The sequence below is a fragment of the Pinus tabuliformis genome, chromosome 8 (assembly GCF_031772625.1).
Source record: "Pinus tabuliformis cultivar Carrire ecotype Pingquan chromosome 8, CPIR1, whole genome shotgun sequence".
Taxonomy (NCBI): domain Eukaryota; kingdom Viridiplantae; phylum Streptophyta; class Pinopsida; order Pinales; family Pinaceae; genus Pinus; species Pinus tabuliformis.
In genome coordinates this window covers 782,227,578-782,241,102 of record NC_142294.1, presented here as the reverse complement: position 1 = coordinate 782,241,102, position 13,525 = coordinate 782,227,578, and the positions used below count along the sequence as shown (strand labels likewise).

Sequence of the window (13,525 nt, the reverse complement as noted above, 5' to 3'; positions counted from 1 at the left end):
CTGTTCAATGTCCGCATAAGCCAGTCGTATACCTTCGCGGAGGTCTAGAGGCTGATTAAAGGGAGTTACATTGATAAGCCATAAGGGCTTATCGATTTGCGTGAGGGTAGATTTAGGGCACAAAATGACATCACGTTGATCTTTGGGTGCGGAAACTTGGTCCCAGCATCCCCCCATACTGCTTCGGGTAGGACTTCAGTCCGTGCTCCGTGGATTGATGCCAAAAGGGACAGTAGTGTAGGGATTTGTTTGGCACAACTAAGTCTGAACCTAGGTCAGGACCCATTAATCCAACATCCTTCCTACTAAATGTTATGCTCATAAATGTATCATATAGTAATCTCTCTAGACCCATTCTAGAATCTTTACTAAGTTGTAGTAGGCTTTACTCGGTTTATTTCAGTAGGAATGGCTTTACTGGAAGCATTCCTGGTGAGTTTTTTTTGTTGGGTTTACAAAACATATATCCATCATGAAATTTTCTTAGTGGAAGCATTCTCCAAGCTGGTTCACAAAATTATACCAATTTATGGAAGAACTAGATTTTTCACATAGTAGGTTGAGTGGGGAAATATCTCCATAAATCACTCAGTGCTCCAATTTAAAGCTATTGAACTTCTCATATAACCTTATCACCTCAAATATTATGTCGGAGATTGGTAATCTGAATTCATTGGTGTCTTTGGATCTAAGTTACAATCATATGTTTGGAGCCATACATGTGGGACTTGGTAATGCCAATGCTCTTTTAGTGTTGCAACTGATGGAAATTTCTCATCTCGATGAATTCCTGCAGAAATTGGTGAATGTTCATGTTTGGCTTTGTTGAGCTTGGAAAACAATAGTTTGACTGGAAATGTACCCAAGTAATTATCCAAGTTGAGTCGACAGATAAAGCTTAATTTGGCAATGAACAATCTTACTAGAGAATTACCCTAGCAATTAGGGAACTTGGGTCATCTATTATGGGTAACCATTTCACACAACAAACTTAAAGGGAGGATACCAACAAGACGTATATTAAACACATTAAACAAGACTTATTTCAAAGAAAATGCAGGCCTATGTGGATCGGGAGTGAATGTTACTTGTCCCATGGTTATGCCTAACCCAATAGTTATAAATCAAAATACAAGAGGGAGTCCAACCGGAGGAGGAATTCATGTGATTAGATATACACACAACGGAATTGTGATATCTGCAGAAGCTAAGATTGCAAGAATATCTGTAGAATTTTAATATCTGCAAAAGTGTTTCTACAATAATTGCAATATCTGCAGCAAGTACGACTGCATTTGGTGTTGTTGTTGTGACTATACTGAATATAAAAGAACATTCCAATTCAAAATCGATGAATCTTATGCTTGATAGATTTTCTCAGTCCCCATCCACTGATATGGCTCTAGGAAAACTGGTTATGTTTACACCCAACTTTGATCATGCATCTACGGATTGGATGACTAGTGCTCACGCATTGATTAACAAATATTGTGAGCTTGGAAGGGGAGGTATTTAAATTGTGTTCAAATCAATCCTAGGGGATGGGTGAGTAGTTGCTATAAAGAATATGATGGTTTCAAATTTGGTTAAATCACAAGAATACTTTGAGAAGGAGATAAAACTTTTGCACAAAGTCAAGCATCCAAATATAATGAATTTGTAAGGCTACCATTGTACAATGTTGCCATTATGATACAAGTGTTGTCCTTGATGGCAACTCACTCAGAGGTTGATACAGGTGATGGTAACATAATCAGAGGACAGATCTTAGTACAACAGGTCAAGAAAGAGATATACGCAGGTTCATTGTGACAAATCAGCGTATACATGCGGGTTGGACGTGCCAAAGACGCGTATGCGTATACACGCACTTTCACGCAAGGAAAAGCGCGTACAAGTGGGAAAACTTATGTCTTGGTCCGTGGTAGTTAGTCCTCGGTATTTGAACCTATGGTTTTGGACCATGGTATCTCGACAAGTGTGTTGAACCCAAGTATTGGGCTCTTGGTATTGATTTATTATGGTTTTGGACCGTGGTATTGAGCAAGGCCTAAGACTATAAAAGGAGGAGAAGATCATTAGGCAAATATGAGTGGCAAGGAATGGATGTCTGACGAAGTGGGAAGATCTAGTATTGATGGTTATCTGTTTGTGATGCTTGGCTAAGGTTGGATCTGACAGCGAAGGTATAAGTAATTATCTTTAGATCTGTACGCGGGTTGTCTCTGGTGAAAGTGCGTACACACGCGGTTCTGATATAGTCAAGTAGCGTATGCATTATGAGATTTGGTGTTTCAGGTTGTTGTTGATTCTAGTAGTTGTTGCAGAGTTCTGGGCTCTCGTTTGTGTTCTGTGTTTTGATGACAGGGTTTCAGTGATACAGTATTGCGTGATTTAGAGATTTATGATGCAAGTATAAGTTGATGATTGTATTGCAGCAGTGATTGTTTTGTACTCATGGATCCAGTCTGAAAATTAATGAAACGTGGTCCCTGAAGAAAAGAAGGTTGTAGCCTTCTGTAGGTCAGCACCTACGTACTAGTATATTAGCTAGTACAAGAGCTAAGAGGGTTGTAGCCCTCTGTAGGTTGAAGCCTGTGTGCTGGTAAAGGACTGCACCAGTACATTTTAAAAGAAGTTTCTTATTAAAGGAAGAAAGAGATGAATTGCAGCAGGTGGTTTTCACCCACATTGGGTTTCCACCTTATATCTTGTGTTCATGTGTGCTTCTTATGTGTGATGATATGTTCTGTTTTACTGCACCTGATTACTGTTATTATGGTTAATAATGTTATGATGAATTTACTGAAGATAAGCTAACCGATTCATAAGATTACTACATGTACGCTAGTTGCATTTAACACAGTCGCGTATATACGCTGATATACTAAACTGAAGCCGTGTATATGAATCTGAGTATGAAATTGAAAAGTATCTGAGTTGATAATAATGATTCCCCCCCCCCCCCCCCCCCCCCCCCCCCCCCCCCCCCCCCCCCCCCTCTTAGTATTATTTCCAACAATTGGTATCAAAGCAGGTCCTTCAGAGGTAGCTTGATTGCTTGAAGGAAAAGATCCATCAGAATGACTAATCCAGAAAGGGAGGCACACATCAGGCCACCAATCTTTGACGGGAACAATTTTACCCACTGGAAGATAAGAACCACTGCATATCTACAATCACTTGGAGTAGAAGTTTGGGGAATCGTAGAAGGAGGATACAAATTCCCATCAGCAACTCCTACAGATGCAGCAGAGAGAAAGAAATATGAGCTCAATGCCAAAGCTGTTACTGTCTTATTGGGAAGTTTGACACAATCAGAATTTATGAAGGTTATGCATTTCAAATCAGCTAAGGAAATATGGGACAAAATCATTCTGAGCTACGATGGAGATGATCAGGTAAAAAGAGCAAAGCTTCAAACTCTCAGAATCCGGTATGAAAATCTTAAGATGCATAGTAATGAAAGCATAGCAAATTATTTCCTGCATATGGATGAAATTGTAAATTGTATGAGGGATCTGGGTGAAGAATTTAAGGAAGTTGTCTTAGTTGAAAAGGTTTTGAGACCTCTGTCTGCTAAATTTGATTCCAAAGTGTCTACCATAGAAGAAAAGGAGAATCTGCAGAAAATCACCATGTCACAGCTTCACGGAATCTTAACTGCTTTTGAAATGCGAAAAGAGGGACCATCAGAAGCCGCATTCAAAGCGTCAGGATACATGTCAGAGGAAGAAGATGAGGTAAATTTTGTCAATAATCTTGAACGGGGAACTGGACGGTTCAAAGGTAAGCTACCTTTCAAATGTTTTTCATGTGGTAGAGTTGGTCACTATGCTGCTAGATGCCCTCATAACAAAGAAAAGATGTCTGAAGAAGGTAATAGAAGCTATTATACCCATGTTAAAAGTAATGACTCATTCAATGGTAGTGAAGACATTAGAAGTCTCATGGCATATGAAAAGAAGAATGCAGAAACTGAGGAAGTTACCAAATTAAATGAGCAATTGGAGACAGTAACCAGGGCAAGGGAGAAATTGCAGGATATAGTAAATGATCAGAGCATAGCAATTCATAGACCTGAACCAGAGATCCTCTCTCTAAAAGAAGATCTTGGAAAATCAAGAAAGCAGAACAGAGAAGCTCTTGAAGATCAAGAACATGAAGTGATCAAATTAAAGCAACAAGTGGAAGAAGGAAGAAAAGCTGAAGAAGACCTAAGGAATCAGTATCTGGAAAAGGAAGAACAACATCAGGTTGAGGTAAATATCTTAAAAGGTAAATTAGAAGAAAAGGATAAATTGTTGCGATTTCAAGATAGTACTAAGATTTTGGATGACATTCTTGGTAGTCAAAGATCCCCTATTATCAAAACTGGTCTTGGTTTTTATGAATCCGTTGAAGGTGAATCTAGCTCACAAGGTGAGGCAAGAAACTCTAATGAGAAATCTGAAATGCTCAACAAGGAACAACCAAGGAAAGAAATTCGTCAAGGAAAATCCTTTACTCCTAACTATGGAAGTGATAGACGACTATTTCCTCCACTGAATAATGTTGAATGTTATGTATGTCATAATCTTGGACATGTTGCAGCCAGATGTAAAAGTAGAATGGTTCAAGACCATCACAAAAGATCATCGCATCCCAGGTATTTCAAAGGATATTGCTTTGCCTGCAATGCATATGGACACAAAGAAATTGATTGTAATAGAAGGAACATGAAATATGTAAGATGTTATACATGCCACAAACTTGGACATAAAGCAAGGGAATGCAGGAGCAAATTTCAAAATTCAAAACAAAAGGACCATACATCATCACAGTTCCAGGAATTGAAGAAGACAGAATTAGAGACAGAAAGGTGTGACATAACTCAGTTAGCTGACATAACAGACACAGGGGAATCTGAAATTGAAGAAATTCAGTATTCCATCTTGCATACGCTGATATAATGAAGATAAGACGCGTATATACGCGAGTTATAGGCTGCAGAGTCGCGTATATGGAGATCAGAAGAAAGGGCAGCAAAACAGACTCAGGAAATGGTTCGGTCATGGTTGGCTCAGGCTCAGGGGGAGCATATACTTCAAATAATGCATTGTTGGCATTATGGTTAGAAGTTGTTGATAAAGCTAAATGATACAATTTGATGTTTGATCAAAGTAATGGTATTGCAGGTTTGGATGTTGATTCTTATGGTGAAGATCAGTCATGGTCTTGAATGAATTGCTAGTCTTAGAACTTGCATCTGCTCAGGGGGAGCATGGATGGATTGATACAACTTGGCATATACAAAGGGGAGCTCAATCAGAAACTTCAGCATGTACTCAGGGGGAGTATGGACAGCAAAAGGTATACCAAGGAAGAGAATATCTTGGTCCGCCCTTTGCCCTTGATGTCAAAGGGGGAGAGTGACTTGGTGTGGTGGTTGCCATCAACTCCAAAGGGGGAGATTGTTGGCATTATGATACAAGAGTTGTCCTTGATGGAAACTCACTCAGAGGTTGATACAGGTGATGGCAACTTAATCAGAGGACAGATCTTAGTACAGCAGGTCAAGAAAGAGATATACGCAGGTTCATTTTGACAAATCAGCATATACACGCGGGCTGGACGTGCCGAAGACGCGTATGCGTATACACGGACTTTCACACAAGGAAAAGCGCGTACAGGTGGGAAAACTTATGTCTTGGTCCGTGGTAGTTAGTCCTCGGTATTTGAACCTATGGTTTTGGACCATGGTATCTCAACAAGTGTGTTGAAGCCAAGTATTGGGCTCTTGGTATTGATTTATTATGGTTTTGGACCGTGGTATTGAGCAAGGCCTAAGACTATAAAAGGAGGAGAAGATCATTAGGCAAATATGAGTGGCAAGGAATGGATGTCTAACGAAGTGGGAAGATCTAGTATTGATGGTTATCTGTTTGTGACACTTGGCTAAGGTTGGATCTGACAGCGAAGGTATAAGTAATTATCTTTAGATCTGTACGCAGGTTGTCTCTGGTGAAAGCGCGTACACACGCAGTTTTGATATAGTCAAGTAGCGTATGCATTATGAGATTTGGTGTTTTAGGTTGCTGTTGATTCTAGTAGTTGTTGCAGAGTTCTGGGCTCTCGTTTGTGTTCTGTGTTTTGATGACAGGGTTTCAGTGATACAGTATTGCGTGATTTAGAGATTTATGATGCAAGTATAAGTTGATGATTGTATTGCAGCAGTGATTGTTTTGTACTCATGGATCCAGTCTGAAAATTAATGAAACGTGGTCCATGAAGAAAAGAAGGTTGTAGCCTTCTGTAGGTCAGAACCTACATACTAGTATATTAGCTAGTACAAGAGCTAAGAGGGTTGTAGCCCTCTGAAAGTTGAAGCCTGCGTGCTGGTAAAGGACTGCACCAGTACATTGTAAAAGAAGTTTCTTATTAAAGGAAGAAAGAGACGAATTGCAGCAAGTGGTTTTCACCCACATTGGGTTTCCACCTTATATCTTGTGTTCATGTGTGCTTCTTATGTGTGATGATCTGTTCTGTTTTATTGCACCTGATTATTGTTATTATGGTTAATAATGTTTTGATGAATTTACTGAAGATAAGCTAATTGATTCATAAGATTACTACATGTACGCTAGTTTCATTTAACACAGTCGCGTATATACGCTGATATACTGAACTGAAGCCGCGCATATGAATCTGAGTATGAAATTGAAAAGTATCTGAGTTGATAATATTGATTCACCCCCCCCCCCCCCCCTCTCAGTATTATTTCCAACATACACCTCAATTATAGCTTCTTATATATGACTAGATTCAAAGTGGAAGTTTGTATAGTCAACTCCATGAAATATCCCAAATATATCCCCCGTTAAGTTGGTCAAATTGGTTTAATATAGCTATGAGGAGTGCAATGGGGCTTGCACATCTTCACCATGCTTGTAGACTACCAGTCATACACTATATCATAAAATCCATCAATATTTTGCTCGATGAGAATTGCAACCCTAAAGTTGCAAATTATGGCCTTGCAAAGTTGTTTCCCATGCTTGATAGATACATTCTTAGTAGAAAAATACAGAGTGCATTAGGATATATGGCACCCGAATTTTCTTGTCAGAGCCTTAAGATAAATGAAAGATATGATGTGTATGGATTTGGGGTGTTGTTGTTAGAACTTGTTACAGACAGAAGGCCAGTTGAATATATGGAGGATGATGTTGTGATCATATGTGACAATGTGTGGTCATTACTAGATGAAGGAAAGGCACTAACTTGTGTGGATTCAAATTATTTTGCAAGTCAGTAGAGGAATGTAACTTATTTAAGAAGAATGGGAATGCAACTTACTTATGTGCCTAATATTGATGGAAGAATGAGATTCCTCTACTAAGGGTTGAGATGGCTCAACATAAGGCTATGCTAAGTTTGAAGGTGCAGATTTGGTAGTAGGTGACTACTGTTTCTTTGAGTTATCTTGCTCATGATCCATGGTGTTGTGCTGGAAATCCTTTCTCCAGACAAAAATGATCCCTCTATTCCTATGGGAGGATCTAACAACAAACTGGATAAATATGTGCAAGCTTTCCTAGTTTATACCAGAAATCACAAAAGAGGATAGATGACCTACCTCACTCTGATGTTAAAAGACGTTGGTGTCATCCTTTATTCTTCCGCTTCCAAGCTCAATATCCTCTTTGCTGATGTAGATGAATACCTACAAGGAAAATCATGTGGAGACAAGAAATGCATACATAGCAAAAACTATCCCAATATAAACCATATAACGGATAAAGTATTATACTAAATGAGCAATGATAGACACATTTATGGAAAGAAAACACATAATGTATTATAAATAGAATGGTAAAGGGAGCATTACAACCACTTAAGCCTTGATGTTGGAAGCCTCCTTTAGGTGATTTTCCAAGTCCTAGCCTTAAACTTGAAGCACTCCTGTCTCCTTAGCGAAATGGGCAGCATTCAGGCATAGTTCAACACTAAGAAGGCAATCAAGCAATAGCCAACCCGTTGTGGATAGTAGGGATCTCATTTATAGGGAAGGAGAGGGAGTTAAGGATCCATAAAAGGAGGGATAGGTTCCAAAACTCAAGGGAAAGATCCATGAAATTAGGGTCAAGGACCAAGAATTGGAGATCTCGCTCTAATCCTTATTCACCTGTAACCAGCTCACCATTCTTGAGACTTCTAGTAAGAGAAGCTTCTCCTCCACTTTAGGAAAATATGCTTGAAGAGGTTCAACGCGAGTTTTCCTTATAAAAGTCATGTTGGAAGTGCTAGTCTAGTATAGTGCAACAAGTTACCAGCATGGGTCACCGATGGTGCAAAATGCGTTGATCCCGAAAACAAGGTTTTTAGGCAAGTTTCTTCAGAACTCTTTCAGGGCAAGTTTTCTTCTTTCCTTCAAGGATGCTTTTGTATATGTTTCATGGTCAATACACTGATAGATTTCATCATTTTGACGCTTCATGATATGGGACAGGAAGTGTGACAAAATATTATGTAACATGTGGTGGTATTGGATCCTTGGGTTCTTTGTGGATCTTGCCTAAATATTTCCAAGAAAACAAAAAAATAAAAAAACATTAAAATTTTAAATCTAATATATCAATTTATATTTAATTAATTATGAAAACTAAACCACAAAAGTTTTCAACTTAACATTCTTATTGGGGTCTCTTTGCACCTTTTTGGAGCAATTGATAGTATTAACATAAAGAGGGAAGTTTTCCAAAAAAACAAGCATTAAGGGAGAAGGTCTGAGAGTTGAAATTCAATACATACATCGACGTTTCCTTCTCAACCATATGTCTCGTGAAGTCTAGAGAGAGATAATACAAAGAAAATATAGAAATAAACCCAAATAGAGAAAGAAACCCTCTCAAAATCAAAAAGTGTAGGAGTGTAGGGCACTTAGGATGCGAGTGGGAACATAGATTTTCAAACTAGAACTCTTGTTCTTCCACCATTCCCAAACCCTATTGCCCTTACCTAAACCTCTATTAGGTTTCTTCCTTTGGATCTTCTTCATCCATTATTTGAGATTACAACAAAAATGTTCATCTGACACGAGAAGGACAAGGTGTCAATGTCCAGGTTCTACTCCATTGCAGGTATGCAGGTTTTTCACTGTTGTTCCCTTTTTACTTGCATTTTATTTATAGTATTTTTTCTGGATTTTGGTCCTTCTATGGTTATTTTTCTGATTTGGTTGGGTGGCTCAAGCCATTGAGCGAGGAAGAATTGAGGAACAATTCACCTAAGGTTGTGACATGCAATGACTTCCAGCGAGAAGTTATTGTGTTACAAAATATTGCCAACAAGAAAATAGATTGAATATTTACATTCAACAAGGTAATATCCCAAACCTTCTGTCAAGATTAATGGTAATAGTGAGCTTGGCTTTAGCCCTCAAATAGGGATTATGCATCTTTCCTTGGATGTAAATCCAATGTTGTTTTGCTTTCCAGAGTTGGAGGAAGTCATGTCTATTAGATTTACATCAGAAAAAGGCTTGTGATCCTCACTTTTAGTTTGTTATGCACAAAAATAAATTACTTCACATCATTTAGTTTCAATTTGATGGGAAAATATGAAAATAACTCCATGATGAATGCTAAATAATGAAAATTTTCCTCTGCGTCGAAATATTGACATTCAACGAGATGTATTGTAGTTGTGTGGAAACTTAAAACTACATCATATAAATAGGTTACAATGGATAATTAGGTTGGTTTGCTCAGATTTTATCTCAAAGCATTTTATTTTGGGAACCCTTCTTTCTTTGAAGGTAGAAAAGGTTCAGATACTTTGAAAGGGTTTGAAGTGGCAAAGGAGGCCTTGTAAACTGATATATTTTCCATTCTTTTCAGATTTTTGGAGCATTTATGTCATATTATCTTTGTATTTAAAATATTCTCAGCAGTGTAAATTTATACCCGTGTACTTTTGGATCATTTAATGTTTAGAAAATATTTTTTTTCAACAAATCTAACCTTCAAAATGCTCTAGGACCCAGGTCTGATCCTTACCAATGACTTCCAATGAGTCTAAGACACACTTCAATGGTGGATAACCTCTATGAACATCTTAAACAAACGACCTTGACCACAAGTAATTTTTGAATTGTTTTTACCAAATTCCTTAAGTAAAAAGTTTTGACTCTTTTGCAGTTTCTACAATATTTGAACCTTAGATCATACACGTTTATCAAAAGTATGTACATTAATAACTGCAAAGATATAAGAAAATATCAAAAAACAGATATCTCCTGCTAATTCACTACAGTTCACCTCAACTGAAACTTCGAAAGGATGACAAGTTAAGCAAGAAATTGCCAACGAAGAACTAACCACTGCTCAAGTAACAACAAGTTGTTAGGAAAAATATTCAATAATTAATGAGTCAAGGAGAGTATGGTCTAGTGGATCTGTAGTAGGAAGCCCCACCCAGATGGCACAATCTCATTTTTCACATCAAATTAGAACCCATTGTGGAGGACGTAACCATTCAGAACTGAATTATTTGGGCAATTGCCAGGTATATGTATATAATTAAACAAACTCAAAATAAATACAAGTTTTAAATGGGAAGGATAAATAACTCACATACTCTTCAAGTTGACAACAATAACAATTAAAATTGTTTATGTTCTTACATCGTTTCGATTCATCTTCAGTTTTAGCAGCCTAAAAATTTCATTAAATCATGAATAACTCTCTCTCTCTCTCTCTCTCACAACACTTCCCATCTTCGAAGAAAATTTTATAATTACCAAACTAAGTGTGGAGCCAAAGGTACCAAACTAAGTGCAGAACAAAAAGTACTGAACTTGGTATAAAACCTTAAGTACCGAACTGTGTGCAAAATCATAAGTACCAAACTGGGTGTAGAATCGTAAGTGAACTGTGTGCTGAAATGTAAGAACTAAAGTGGGTGGAGAACTATAAGTACTGAATTGAGTGTAGAACCAAAAGCACCAAAATAGGTGCAGAACTAAAAATACTGAACTAGGTGAAGAACCGTAAGTACTGAATTGGGTGCATAACCATAAGTACCAAATAGGGTTTAGAACCATAAGTATTGAAATAGGGTTTCGAACCATAAGTATTGAACCCTAAGTATTGCTCTCTTAGATAAGTCAAAATTTGACTTCAAACATTATTTTTGGGTTTGGGTTAGTCTAGGCTACAGTAGGTTCGGCTAGGCTATGTTAGCTTAGGTTAGTCTAGGCTAGAGTAGGTTAGGCTATAGTAGGTTCCTCTACGCTAGGCAAGAGTAGGTTAGGCTAGGTGACGTTAGGAAAAACTAGAGTAGGTTATGATAGAGTTAGCTACTCTAATCTAGGCTAGGCTAGGGTAGAGTAGGGTGAGCTAGGCTAGGCTAGAGTAGGCTACGCTATACTAGGTTAGGCTAGGGTAGAGTAGGCTAAGCTAGGGTAGGCTAGGCTTCAGTATGTTAGGCTAGGCAAGGTTAGAGTAGGCTCAGTTAGGTTAGAGTAAGCTAGGCTAGGCTTGGCTAAGCTAGAGTAGGTTAAGCTAGAGTAGGCAAGGCTAGAGTAGGATAGAGTAGGCTAGGATAGGTTAGGCTAGAGTAGGCTAGGCTAGGCTAGATTAGGGTAGAGTAGGCTAGACTAGGATAGTCTAGAGTAGGGTAGAGTAGGCTAGCCTAGGTTAGGCTAGAGTAGGTTATTATAGGCTAGTCTAGAGTAGGTCAGGCTAGGTTAGTGTATGCTAGGGTAGGTTAGAGTAGACTAGTGTATGCTAGGGTAGGTTAGAGTATGCTAGGCTAGGCTAAGCGAAAGTAGGCAAGAATAGGCTGGGATTAGCTAGGGTGGAGGAGGTTAGGCTATGATAGCCTAAGCTAGGCTGGCTAGGCTAGGTTAGGCATGGTTAGAGTACTCTATGTTAGGCCTAGTTGGAGTAGAATAGGATAGGCTAGGATAGAGTAGGTTAGGCTAGGCTAGAGTAAGTTAGGCTAGGCTAGGCTAGAGTAGGTCATGCTTAGCTAGGTGAGGCTAAAGTAGGTCAGGCTTGGATGGGCTAGATTAAGTTAGTTTAGGCTAAAGTAGATTAGGATAGAGTAGGTTGGGCTAGGCTAGTCTAGAGTAGGTTGGGCTAGGCTAGCCTAGAGTAGGTTAGGCTAGGTTACGTTAGGCAAGGCTAGAATAGGTTAGGATAGAGTTGGCTAGGCTAAGCTAGGGTATAACAGTCTGGGCTAGGCTAGGCTAGATTGTGCTACGCTAGACCATTTTAGGTCAGGCTAGAGTAGGCCAATCTAGGCTTGGCTCAGTTAGAGTAGGTTAGGCTAGAGTAGGCTAAGTTAGAGTAGGCTAGGCTAGGTTAGGCTCGAGTAGGGTAGAGTAGGCTAGGCTAGGCTAGAGTAGAGGAGAGTAGGCTAGGGTAGGCTAGGCTAGGTTAAGCTAGAGTAGGCTAGATTAAGCTAGGATAACCTATGTTGGAGTAGGTTAGGCTAGGCTATGCTATGCTAGAGTTTGCTAGGCTATGTTATGCTAGAGTTTGCTAGGCTAGGCTATGCTAGACTATGCTAGAGTAGGCTAGGCTAGAGTAGGTTAGGTTAGGCTACAACAGGTCAGGCTTCGCTAGGTGAGGCTAGCGTAGATCAGGCTTGGCTAGGCTAGGTTAGAGTAGGTTAGGATATGCTAGAGTAGGTTAGGCTATACTAGGCTAGAGCAGGTTAGGCTAGGGTGAGGGAAAATTTTAAGGTCTAATATTTGCAGGTGAGCTATTTTTCCATGTTTTTTCTAAAAGAAATATTCACTAATTTCCATCTTTTTCTAAAAATCATTCGCCCAAATTTTATAATATAAAATTATTTTACCTTAAAAATTACCAAAAAATTACAAACACTATACAAAATCATTATAAATTCGAATATTTTTACAAATGTATATTCAAACATTTTATACTTTGCATGTTAGCGACTAGTAATATTTGCAAAGGTTTCTAAAATTTAAAATAAATTTGTATCATTAAAATTTTCCCTCGTTAGGGTATGTTATGCTAACATAGTGTAGGGTAGGGTAGGTTAGGCTAGGCCAGGCTAGTCTAGAGCAGGTTAGGCTAAGTAGTCCATGATAGACTATAGTAGGCTAGGCTAAGCTAGAGTAGGCTAGGCTAGGCTAGAGTAAGCTAAGCTAGGCTAGAGTAGGCTAGGTTAAAGTACACTAGACTTTTCTAGGATTGAGTAGGGGCTAGGCTATAGTAGGTTAGGGTATGTTAGGCTAGAGTAGGCTAGGTTAACCTAGGGTATTATAATCTAGGCTAGGCTAGAGTATCCTAGGCTAGACTAGGCTAGAGTAGGGTAGGGTAGGCTAGGCTATTTTGGAGTAGGATAGGACATAGTAAGCCATGGTAGGGTAGGGTAGGGCAGAGTGGGATAGGTTATAGTAGTCTAGGCTACAAGATATAGTAAGTTATGTTAGGTTAGGTTGTAGTAGGCTACACTAGGCTACACTAGTCTAGAATATGCTAAAGAAGGCTAGGCAAGGCTAGAG

At 38.8% G+C, this 13,525-nt stretch overlaps 1 pseudogene; it reads left to right on the top strand.

The window, feature by feature from the left end:
• Nucleotides 1-314: 314 nt before the first annotated feature.
• Nucleotides 315-7,297, top strand: LOC149237918 (putative LRR receptor-like serine/threonine-protein kinase IRK; annotated as a pseudogene).
• Nucleotides 7,298-13,525: the final 6,228 nt, after the last annotated feature.